General features: G+C 54.7%; 1 long non-coding RNA gene across 1 annotated transcript; it reads left to right on the top strand.

Annotated features, from left to right (window-relative positions):
* The first annotated feature begins 8,166 nt into the window (after positions 1-8,166).
* On the top strand, positions 8,167-9,782 carry LOC142065391 (uncharacterized). The gene is made up of 3 exons (XR_012663395.1): positions 8,167-8,412; positions 9,244-9,364; positions 9,632-9,782. It is a non-coding gene; the product is annotated as an uncharacterized LOC142065391 (long non-coding RNA).
* The last annotated feature ends 2,390 nt before the right edge of the window (positions 9,783-12,172 follow it).

Raw genomic sequence — 12,172 nt, 5'->3', positions numbered from 1 at the left:
CGCTGTTTATCTCTTAAAGCTGGCTCTGATAGATAGCTTGCTGCAGACAGATGTAGATTACTTAAACTTTTCCCTACTAGTATTTTCTTACAGCTTTTTATGTTCACTGCGAAGTCTGACTTGGACTCAAACCTAGAAATTACAAGAGTCAAGGAAGTCATCAGCTGACTGTCGGTTTTACGTATGTGTTTGCTGAAGCTCGCTCTCAAAATGAAAAACAAATTCTTTTCCAGGTATCCCGCTTAATAGTCATTTGCAAAGCAGTAAAAATAGATGCCCTGTTTAGAAATTAAATAGCTCCAGAGTCTGGCCTGGCTTTACAGACCAGCCTGCACATGAATCTTCAGATAAACAGAATAACTTAAGTAAACATCACTTCTCTGAATGGGTAAACTTCAAAAAATTAATTATAACCACAATGTGATTTAAAATTTTTTCATGTTGTTAAAATAGTTGATATTCATACCTTAAACAATGATACTTGCTCCAATCTCTTGCCCAGTTTGCTGTTACTCAGGGACTCACTTAATTGTGTTGCGTTGTCAAGTGTTTTCTCCCAGTTTGTTCTGTAAATGAAACCTATAGTGTACAGCCGTGCTTATGTCTGTAGTGTCTTGCCTATATGTGAGGCTTTATTTATATTATACTTTTCTTTCCTCTGAGAGATTAAATCTGTGACAATTAAAACTGATGCCAGCTTTGGTCTGTGGGTTAGCTGAGGTGTTTGAAGTATGCAAGGGGAGGTGATACACCAAGTGGCCAAGCTGCCAGGTAGCCTGTTCATTGGATGCTGTGGGCCTGGGTTCCAGCACCCATCAGAGGAATCAGAGGTCTCTTAATCCCACTCTTCCCCACCCCACCTACTTTTTGTGGAAGTGATGGGGAATGTTTGCTGGCATGAGTTTCATGTGGGAGGCATATATTGTAAAATATCACTTTAAATTGTATAAGAAATTAAACGGGAACAATTACTCGTGAAGTCAACATCAATTTTAGATTTAAGTCTGCCATAATTTTGAGGAACTCAGGTTTTTTTGTTTGTTTCCTTCAATATGGACTGGAGGTGGAGTGATAAATGTGAACTCGTCTATTATTGGGGAGGGTAATGTCATATTGCCTTGGAACTACGTAATGTTCTTTAATTTGAATTATAAGCAGATATTATTTCTGTAGCTATGATTTGGTCTCCTTCCCACTATGGATGCAGTATGTGAAGACCCTGAATCTACCTGGAAAATCACATAATAGATCAGAGTTAAGTGCTTTGTTACCTTTCACAGAGACTTCTGCATTACATTCAGTCGTCGTTCTTCATTGTGTTGCTGTGGGTTGTGGTTTTTTTTTAGTGCTGTGAAAGATTCCAGCATGCTTTTTAGCCACTGGTGAAACTGGTTAAGCTAATTAGCGATGAGTGGTTTTGGTTACTTGGATTATTTATATCTTTCACTTATTGTACAGATATAAACATAAAAGCCTTTAAGCCTAACACCTCTGTAATAAAAGGATCTTGATTTAAGTAATATTTTTAAGATGGGGCCTCCGTAGTTGTAAAGGAACTCAGGGGTAAGAATTGCAGATGATTCTTTTCTGTTCTAATAGGAGCTCTTCTAATTTTTTTGACAGAGTTGTGGTGCAATCATGCAGGCAGGTGCAGAGTATGCTGGCATGTACATAAGGAACCCATTTACTGAGTCACTGTCACTTTAACAGCAGGGAGCTTGACTCCCTGAGGTGCCTCTAAAGCATTTCGGGATCACTGAGTCAGGACTAAATAACACCCAGCTGCGTAAGAACAAACACCTGTCAGATAATGCAGCTAATAGCTGGCTTAGTTATCAGTGCCCTTCTCTATCTGCCTCCTCTTCCCCCTGTCTTTCTGAATGTATGATGCATTTCCCACAACGTCATGTTTAAAAGCCTCAATAATCCTGTAATGGCAGCTGATGGACACCTTTTATACGTTGATTCCTTCTTGCCGCGGTTTCAGAAAGATGGTGAAAGTTTGCATGATGAAATCTTTGTTTCAAGTGAGAGACCTCAAAAGACCCCCCCTGCAGCGCTGCGTCCAGCTCTGGGGTCCTCAGCACAAGAAGGACGTGGACCTGTTGGAGCGGGTCCAGAGGAGGGCACAAAAATGCTCTGAGGGCTGGAGCCCCTCTGCTGTGAGGCCAGGCCGAGGCAGCTGGGGTTGCTCAGCCTGGAGAAGAGAAGGCTGCGGGAAGACCTTGTTGCAGCCTTTCCGTACTTAAAGGGGGCTAATACGAAAGACGGGGACAGACTTTTTTTAGTAGGGCCTGTGGTAATAGGACAAGGGGTAACGGTTTTAAACTAAAAGAGGGTAGATTTAGACTAGATATAAGGAAGAAATTTTTTTATAATGAGGGTGGTGAGCCACTGGCACACGTTGCTCAGATAAGTGGGAGATGCCCCATCCCTGATGATGAGGCCGGGGCTTTCCGACTGCTGGAGCAGAGCAGCCACTGCTGCTGTTCGCACCCTTACTTTGGCACCCTTGCTGCCTTGCTGTGACCGCTGTCACGTGCACAGTTGCCGACAGACAGAGCCCTTGGCAACAGGGAACGGCCATGACTATCTATGACCACAGGTCAGATTCGATTAGGATATAGCGGAGTCCTGCCGGGGGGCTGATGAAGTCGGTCCTCCTCGGAGCAGTGGTTCCTGCAGTCAGGGGCTCTCCCATTACGTCGGGATGCCACCTAAGGCAACTCCTTGAGGTGGAGACCCCTCAGCTGCTTTGGTGAGTGACTGCGCATTCTGGATCCTCATTCTTAAGAATAACCTTAAGAATTCCCAAGTCAGATGAGCAGTGATAGTTCCCGCCTGGCGTCCTGACCCTGTGATTACCTAATGTTTCCTGGAGAGTTAAATCGCCTCATCCTGCCCTAGCAGCTACTTGGCCGCCTGGGACATCACAGGTGCCTGCACATGCTGGGCTCCTGTTCCACTCCTGCCTTCAAAGCCACTCAGCTACAAGTGGCATCACAAGCCAGGCTCAGAGTCCTGCCCTAGCACCTACTCAGCCACCTGGGACTTCGCCTCCACCGGAGAGACCAGGTGCCCTCGAGGTTACACGCTGCACTACTAAGTGTTGTACAGCCAGAGCTACTTCTAGGTTTCTAGCTTTGAACTTGTTTGCAGTAAGAACAATGATGATAATTACAATAATGATGATGCAAAGAACCACCTGGGTTTTAATAAATGGGCTGATATGGCTATCAAAGAAAAGGCCAAAGTCCCAGACCCGTGAGCTCTCCCAGCGTAATGGATTCCTCCTCCTTACCAACCCTGCCGACTGCATTCTTGCCACTGGCGCAGTCTCTCTAGGAGACTCGGAATGGATCTAAAAATAAAGAGTTATCATTCTTTTTTAAGTAAATTGGGCAGAGCCAGGTTCTGCCTTAGCACCTAGGTTTGTCACAGCTCTTGGCCATTCCTGGATGCTGTAACACACAGGTAATGCCATTCCGGCAAGGCCTGGTGGGGTGGTGGGATGCCCCAACGGTCAAGGAGCGACCTATGCTGCTTGTACTTGGCGGGGAATGTGCTGGGATTTCCGCAATATCCGTGCCCCACTGCTAGGAGGAAGCCCTGTGGTCTGCTCTGAGGGCACAGGGGTGCAGTTCATTTCCACTGTGAGGATGCTAAAGGCAGCGTTTGTGACGGATGCATGTCCCAAGGGTCCTTAAACACGCGTTTGGGGGGGGCAAGGGTGCTCTGCCCTCAGGAGATAGTGAGGTGGGGGCAGCCCCCTGGAGCCCCTGCCCACTGCAAAGCCCCCTGGCAGGGCCTGGGCGAGTGGGGAGGGGGTGGGCTGTGTGCAGCCCCTCTGTGACACGGTCTGGGGTCACAATGGGACAGCCCCCTTTTCCCGGGTCGTGACCAGCATCCACCCCACACACCCCGGCGAGGCAGAGGTGACTCCAGGTGCTGGGAGCTGCTCTCGCCACCGCGCTGCTCCGGAGGAGCTGTTCTGCAGCGAGGAGGAGAAGGCGGAGAGAGGCAGTGCCACAGCACTGGGGCTGGTGAAGGGCACACGAGGAGGAGGAGAGCAGAGAGGAGGTGGCTTTTTGCAGGAAGCAAGAACGCCACCGGCCAGCCACCTGCTGCAGTTGTTGACCTGGAGCAAGGGTGGAACTAAGATGGCAGACGACCGCTTCTTGCGGCCTCACTTGTGTCCAACGATTAAGAAGCTCAAGAGTTCTGGTAAGGCCTTCGGACCCAATTGCGTAAGCGTTGCCGGGTCAAGGCCATCTCTGAAAACAGGCGTGGAAAGCCCGAGGGCTGTGGGGGTGTCTGCTCAGGGCTGGTGACTGCAAGGAGGGACCAGCCTGACCATGCCTAAGGGCTGGGGGGCTGATCCAGCAGCTCCTGGTTCTCTTCCTGACGTGGCCCCTGCCTTCCTGGGGCACCCCGGGCAGAAGTCCGTGGCCCCAAAGGGCTGTTCCTTGCCGGGTGGTGGGCGGTGCCACCCTGAGCTCGTGTGTGAACGGGAGAGCTGAAGGTGCTCGTGGGCTGTGTGGAGTTGGTCTGTTTGGAGGTGCGACACAGGGAAACTGGCCCCTGCTGGGGAGCCACCAGGGCCTGCCCTGAGCCTCTGAGGTTCTGTGGAGCACAGCACCCTGCCCTCGCTGACGTGGCAATGCGCTGCTGGTTTCCCATGGCAGCGGGTCACAGCCTGGAGAGCTGCGCCTGAAAGGAAAGGAGCCGTCTTGGAGGCAGGCTGAGGTGCCCTTTGGTTCTTGCCAGGCTCTAGAGAGGCCATCTGAAATGCCTGTGCTCAAACTGCTTCGGTCCCTGGACAGGAGCGGGCTGAATGGTTTTGAGGTTGCTGCTTCAGAGCATGACATATCTTCCCCTTGTTTTTCCAGAGTTTGCTAAGATTTGGGCCAGCTCCTCATGGTACCTCAGCCAACAGCTGGCTCTCCACCAGGTGGGGCTTACCTCCTTCTCCTCCCCTCACATCCTGATGAAGGCCAATGAAGTCCTGACAGCCCTTTGCCTTGGAGTGCAATTGTTCTTGCCCTTCCTTGAAAGCAGAAACGATGCCCCAGCGTGATGCTGCGATGCGCAGATGTGCCACGCACCGACACCTCTGCCTATTCAGCTGTGCAATAAGGTCCAGGCCTAGGGTCAGAAAAAGCGCTAGGCTTCTGGGGCTTCTGGAGTCCCCATGGTCAGAGTTGCATGACAAAACCTGGGAGACTTCAGGGTTTATTCCAAGTGTGGGAATTCCCCGCCCCGCCTTTCGTCTTCTTGAGCCAAAGGATGGCTGTCAGTTTTTCCTGCACTATTGGGTTCTTCGTGAAGGTGAAGGGGAGTGAGAGGGAAAAGTGCAGATGCAGTTTGTCCTCTCCCAGGGTTTCCAAAGAGCCCGTCTCGCTCCTTTGTGCCTAGGCCTGGGCAGGGCGCTAAGCACCATCCCCATTCTCTGACAAGTCATCCCTCTGTCCCTCCAAGACTTCTTCTGATCCGCCATGTCACCTGTTTCAGGCTGTCCGCATTCCTGGACTTGGGACTTTTGTGGTTGTCAGACAGCAAGTAGCCAGCAAGGAGAAGGGCCTGGTGGTTGTGGAGAGACCCGTGTTTCATCTTGCAAACACTCTGGCGCGGGATCATGACCTCCGATACGGCTGCATAGACATTCCTGGTAAGCAGACAGACTGAAAGGGGGGAAAGCAGGGGAAACCCAGGGCAGAAAGAGGGGTTGTTCCAAAACCCAGCGACCACGATGCCTGTGCTTTCCAGTCACTGCTGCCATTGCAGCAGCTGTCGTAGGAGCCTGGGGGGCACCGAGAGCTTGGGTCTGTGCCTGGGGTGCATTTCTCTGATGTCCAAGAGAGCACCGAATGTGGGCACGGCTCCAATGGCCTGGCAGCCTCCAGCTTGCCGTGAGGCCTGTCACCTGTCTCCCCACCTTGTCCTGCGTCATGGGTCTTCTTCCTGCCAAGCACCTAAGACTCTCTCTTCCCCTGTCTGTATTGGAGAAGCCAGAGCCGCCTGTATTGCAGAAACCAGAGCTGTCCGTCCCGCACCTCACTTTCCACTTGGAACAGGAAGGGACGATGCGAGCTTGTCCTCAGAGCGCTGTCCCAGCTAGGCAACTCAGCAGCAATGTATTGCCTGAGGGCCTGGAAGCTGCAGACCTTTGACGGCAGCCTGCCTGGCAGCTCTGCAAGCTGGTGTGTTCCTCTTCTCTTGTTTTTCAGGTCATCAACATTTTGAGCAGCTGCCGTATGCTCAGATAGCGTCCGACAACGCTGTCTCTGAGGGCACGGTGCAGCTTTGCATGGAAAGGACCATCTTTCTTCTCCGTGCCTGCCTAGAGAAGAGCAAGAACGTTGCCCTCATTTGGAGCGACGTGGGCATGCTGATCATAGAGGGAAAAGACGTAAAAATGAGATTTTACAGAGACTTTTTGAGAAGGCTGAATGGGACTGGGCAGATGTTCCAGGCTCTTCTTGAGGTAGGATTTTCATTTTCCCAGGGCCACCCCTGGTTCTTCTGGAACGTGTCCTGGGGACTGGGGGGCTGCTTTCTCCCGCCCTGCCATGCCTTGTTCAGCCCCTTGGGCTCCTCGCGGTGCACAGTACAGCACGCTCTCTGTGGAGCGCTTCCCTTGCGTGCAATGGTCTGGCTTTGCAAGAGATACCCCCAGAGGGGCCTCACTGTGTGGCAAAAGGCCAGCGCTGATGGTGGGTGGGGAGTGCCGCATGCCCCACTCCTCGGGGTAGGGAGCAGAGGCACAGGCAGAGCAAGGCTTGCAGAGGCCAGAGCCCTTTGCCTGCTCTGGCCCTGTGCTTGCGTTGGCCTAAGGTGGGCTGAGCAGCCAGCCCTTCCCAGCGGCCCCATCTCCCGCCATCTGTCTCCGTCCTCGTTGCAGATGTCGGAGGTGAGGGACTCGGTCATCTCACGCCATGACACCGCTGCTGCCCAGACCTCTTCTGGACGTGTTATCGTCCTACCACGGTATGTTTGCTCCTGCAGCCCTTGGCGGAGCAGGCGAGCAGCTTCTCACCTCGTGCTTGGGACGCCTGCCTTGCCAGGCACTGAGAACTGTACTCGTGATGGCATTGAGGAGGGAGTGTTTCAGAGGCCTCGTTGGCAGGGAGCTCCCTGCTTGCTCTCGTTCAGCTTGACTTCATTTGGAGGAAGACGGGACAGCGACAACGCTTTATGCCTCTGTCCTACTGTGGCCCAAGAGAGGCATTTAGGCAACATTTTCCAGCAGGCTTCTCCAGCTCTTTCTCGTTCCCATGCATGAGAGTGCCTTCTGCTTGGGGCCAAGGGGCAGAGGGGTCCAAACGGGAGCTTGCGTCTGGTGGGATTCTACAGAGCTCTGTCTGGTACCAACATTGCTGTGCAGTGCCATCGACGACTGAGGGGAGGGAGGTGACTCCTTAAGAGCAGGAATCTGTGAGGCTCTACAAGAAACTTGGAGGACAAGATTCGCAATCTAGAGATTAGTCTGCTTGCCACGTGCACTAGGAGTAGTAGAGGTCTCATTTTCCCCAGAAGCAGCAAGGGCGTTTTGTGGGAAGACGACCATTCTCAGAGGGAGGATGGAAACACTGGCACGGGCCGACGGGGCGTCGCCTGCCCCTCCAGGCACTGGAGTTCCTGCTATGGTCCTCGTGGTTGGGCTGTCGTGGGAAACCACGCAGTGTCCTTTCTTCAGCCCGGTGCTTTCTTCCTCTTTCCAGGTACAAGCTTGAGACCGTGCCTAAAACGCCAACAGCAAAAGTGGAGCTGAGCGCACCCGTGAAGGCCACCCCAGAGCAGGGCTGGGGAAAAGGTGAAGGCACTGGAAAGAGAGGTAAGGGACCAGCAGGTTGCTGGCAGGGGGCTGTAGGTTTTCCTTCCTCCGTGTCTGCAGGGGATTAGGGCGGAGGCTACCCAGGATGCCTGGAAGAGGGAGAGGCACTTCCTGTGACTCTCTGTACCCATGACGGTAAAACTCCAGTGACCCATGGTGGAACAAGGCCTCAGGACAGCCCTGCCCCACAAACGGCCGCTGGGACTGCTGACGGGCCCCTTCCTGGTGGCCTCCACTCCCCAGCCTGTGCTGCAAACGGTGCAAGGCTCTGACCCTGCTGCTGTCCCAGGAAACACGGCTTTCATCCAAAGGGGTGAAAAGGACCACCTTCAGCAGTGTTACCACAGGCCTGAGCAGACCTGCACGTTGCTCTCGTTGCAACTGGGACACGAGAGGCACCCAGTTCCCCGACCAACACCAGGTTGATGTTCTGAAGAATCGTCTCATTTCCTCTCTCTAGAGGCTCTTGCTGAGAAGCGCCTCCTCCACCGAGCAAGGCTTTCCCCACAGCGGTTACCTGCAGTGACTGTGAAGTCAGAGCAGAGTCACAAAACTGAGAGGAGTGAGCCTCGTGCCAGGTGAGACACTTGCACAACGCGATGAGGGTGACCCTGTGCTCCCACCTCTCTGGGAGTGAGGCGTTTCTCCTGGACACAGAGGCTAGATGACCTCAACGCGTGGTTATCCCACGTTCCACTAACTCATGGTTTCTTGGTGCATGGCAAGCCTCTCATAGCTCCTTGGGACGCTGCTGGCAGCATCGTTTCTTTCCTTGCTCCTAGCGTGCAGATCTGTTGAGGAACTAACTGCAAATGCTCACTCCAGGAGCGGAAGGCCTGTGTAGCTTTCCCTTCAGATGGAAATGACCCCGACCTTTCTGTTGGCTGAGAATAGTGTTCTGCAGTTAGGTTCTGCAGAGGATTCCTCTGATTAACCAGAAGCCTCTTCTATGCTAACACCAGGCTTATGGCCTTGCAAAAGGGAAGGGCCCAGGAGAGCTCAGTGGCACGATTGCTTTTCACATGGGGTCGTGTCCTCCCCCTTTTTGACACTGCATCCCCAGCACCCAACCTGCCTGTCCAGCCCGTGAGCACTCTGGATTTGGACCACTGAGCAGACTTCAGTGCGCTGACCCGGAGGGCGGAGCAGTATCTCCGGGCATAGGACGCTGTTCCTCTCATTGGTCCAGCAAGAGAGGGCCTAGACCTGGGCATCCTGAGTTACAGCGGGGCTGTTGGGCACATCTGAGCCTGACAGCCTGGGGGGTCTTCTCTGTCTCTGCGCACTTGATCACAAGGCGGCAAGCAGAGCGCATGCTGCTGCAGAAGCAGGTGCGCCACTCGGAAGCACAAGACGCAGAAGCAGCTCCTCCTGCGCTCCTGCCAACGCACCCTGTTGTGTCTTTGCAGGCAGCTGCCGCCCATCCAGGGGAGCTCCTTGAAGGAAATAGAGGCGAAAGAGAAAGTAATTCCTCTGGTTCAACCCAGAACAGTCGACTTCATTGCCAGAACGATTGAGAGCAGAGAAAAGGTACCTGACACAGGCTGCTGCAGTGAGTGTGTCGTAGCGGGCTGTAGAGAGGCCTCGCTCCATGCCTGCCGATTCTCCCAGGAGTCACTTAGCTCCCTCTTAACTGGAGACGGGCTCTTGGGTGGAGCCTGCAGAAGCCCGGGAGCAAACCGATGTGGATAGATAGGCAGAAGAGAAGGGGCAAAAGGGAGGGCGGGAATGAGAAGAGCTCAGCCCTCTGCAGGGCAGACTAATGCTGCCTGCTGTTGCATTTTGGTCGCCCTGCAGAATAACCACTTGCAGAGCAAGGAGAGGCTTCCAAAACACATCAGGAAATTCTTGGGTGAAGAGGAAAAGAAGAAAAAGGAGCTGGCGAAGGCAAAAACAAGTCGAGGGCAAACCCCACCAGCAACTGAATTGAAGGCCAAGAGACAAAAGGAGACGCCCAAGGCGAAAGCTGAGCGAGAAAAGGAGACACAGAGGAGCCAGGTATTTTGAATTTGTGCCGAGAAAGAGCATTTTCTCCTCCAGGTGGGGCTGAGATTGCACGGTACCTCCAGCACCCCAGCCGTCATAGCAGCATTGCTGCAGCGGAGCTGGGCGGGTGACGGCTGCCTTTCCTGAGCAAGAGGGGTGCCAGGGGGTTGTAGTGAAACCCTGGTGACAAGCAGGCGTCACCCCAAGGGCATGCTGAGGTCCTGCTCCTGGTTTTCCCCATCGCACTAGGGTCCCTGCCAGAAGTGGTCTGGGGGTTTGCACGCTGGGAAGCAGCACCCTCCGGGTGTGGGGCCGTTGCATGAGAGTCTCTTCCTGTGCAGGAATCCAGTTCCTCTGACGAATTATCAGCCAGCGACCTGACGAGCACAGAGATGGAGGAGTCCAGCCTCGACCTCCTGGAAATGATGACGATGCAGGAGTGGGAAGGGGATAGCGAAGGTCCACCCACAGTCCACGAGGGTGACACTGTTCCCCCTAAGCGGTAAGAGTGCACCAGCTCCAGCCAGGGCCTGGGGCAGGGGGGTGGTGGTGGTGAGCCACCGGCGGTGGGTCAGGGAAGCCAACCCCTGAGAGCCAAGGGGCCGCAGAGCGTGCCCAGAGATTTCTCCAGCCATGGGAATGAGCTGGGCTAGAGCCCGACAGCAGGGAGCAAAGCAGGGCTTGAAACTCCTCCTGCCTCAAAGGGGCTGTGGGGCCGAATGGGGCCATGTATGTGTGGGTCTGGGTGCGGGAAGAGGCAGGAGGGTCAGAGAAACTTTGTCCTTGCTGTTGCAGGAGCTTGTCCCCACGGACACACCGGTCCCTGCAGGAGGTGGTGGCGTGCATCCTGGGGCAGGTTGAGCGCAAGCGCAGCGGGCAGTGGGACGAGGAGGTGGATCTGCAGGACAAGCTCAAGTGGTAAATCTCTCCAGAGGCGGGCAGTGCTTCCTCTCCTGCAGTGCCCTTCCTCCTGCCCCCCGAAGCACCAGGGCAGAGAGGCGCTTTTCCTGGCACCCGCCTCTCGGCAGAGCCGCCTTCAGCGGCTGCGGTGGGCGCCCAGCTTGGGAGCCCCGGCTGGAGAGCAGTCTGCCCGCGCTCACACCACCTCCTCCTACTGTTTCTGCAGCGAGCTTGCAGTGCTGCGGTGGCATCGCTCGCGGAAAGAGGAACGCAGCAGCCAACAGCTGTGGGAAGCTGGACTCCAGCCTGCACCCCCTGCTAGGCCAGGGAAGAGGAGGGCACGACCGGTACGTGAGCTCCTGGAGGGACGGTGTCATAGCCGCCTGTAGAAAAGCAATGTTATATGGATGTCACGTCTTGCAAGACCCCCTACCGTGTGCTCAGCTGAAGGCTGAAGCACTTCTCCCACGGCTTTCTCGAGAGGCCGCGGGTTGTTCTGTCCACTTAGAAGGCAGCCTTCACTTGTGTCATCTCCAGAAACACCCCAAGGCTTGATTGGCGGTGTTTCTGATGACGATGGCACTGCCAGGCTTCTTTGGGATAGCAGGCATCTGGGTCGCTTTCAGTCCCGTGGTCACTTGTCTCAGGGGTCATTGCAAAAAGGCTCTGCAGTCAGGCCTGAGAGGGCTGTGAGGGAACCGGGGCTGGTGGAGATGCTGAGAAGAAGGGGCAGGAGGGAGGGGGAGAGCTAAAATTGCACCAGCCCTGCCTGCTATGGCATTGCCGTGGTCCTGCAGGCACAGTCCCGCGTGTGCATGGAGGACGAAGGATGCAAGCTCTGGGACTCCTTGCGCAAGAAGTACCAGCAGAAGGCAAGGGCCAAAAGTGGCACCCAAGAAGCCTTGGCAAGAAGAGTGAGACCAGTGGAGTCCCAGGTACCACAGGCAGGGAAAAACAATTAGGAAACAAGCATTGCTTTCCTGCCAGGGAGCCAAGGTGGGACGGTCCCCAAACCCGAGGAGCGTGGGGGCTGACTGTCCTTGTGTGGGGCCGTCACAGCTCGAGGCGCCTTCCCTGCTGCCCAGCAACATCTCCTGTGCTCACCCCTCTCTCTCTGTGCAGGCCTCCTGCATTTGTGGCACTGCAGAGTGGTGGGGAGAGGGCAGAGAAGAGCCCTCCGTGGATCCTGAGGAGAGCCCAGAGCACAAGTGGAGGCTTTGCCTTTGGGAGTCCTCAGCTCTGAAAAGGTGAGTGTGAGCCAGGTTCGGGGCAGACCCAGGCCAGCTGGGCCAGGCTGGTGACCCAGCTGTGGGCGGGGGAAGGAAGTCCCGGTGCGACGGGGCTGGACATGGACAGCGTCCTCTCCTATCTCATGCCATGGGAATGGCACGGGTCAGTCCTCGATGCCAGGTGCCTCTCTGCAGCCCCAAGCACAGCTGGCCCTGAGCAGTC

This window comes from Phalacrocorax aristotelis, chromosome 16 (genome assembly GCF_949628215.1).
Source record: "Phalacrocorax aristotelis chromosome 16, bGulAri2.1, whole genome shotgun sequence".
Lineage (NCBI taxonomy): Eukaryota > Metazoa > Chordata > Aves > Suliformes > Phalacrocoracidae > Phalacrocorax > Phalacrocorax aristotelis.
Note: the sequence above shows the minus strand (reverse complement) of the source record. Positions and strands in the feature narration are given on the sequence as shown.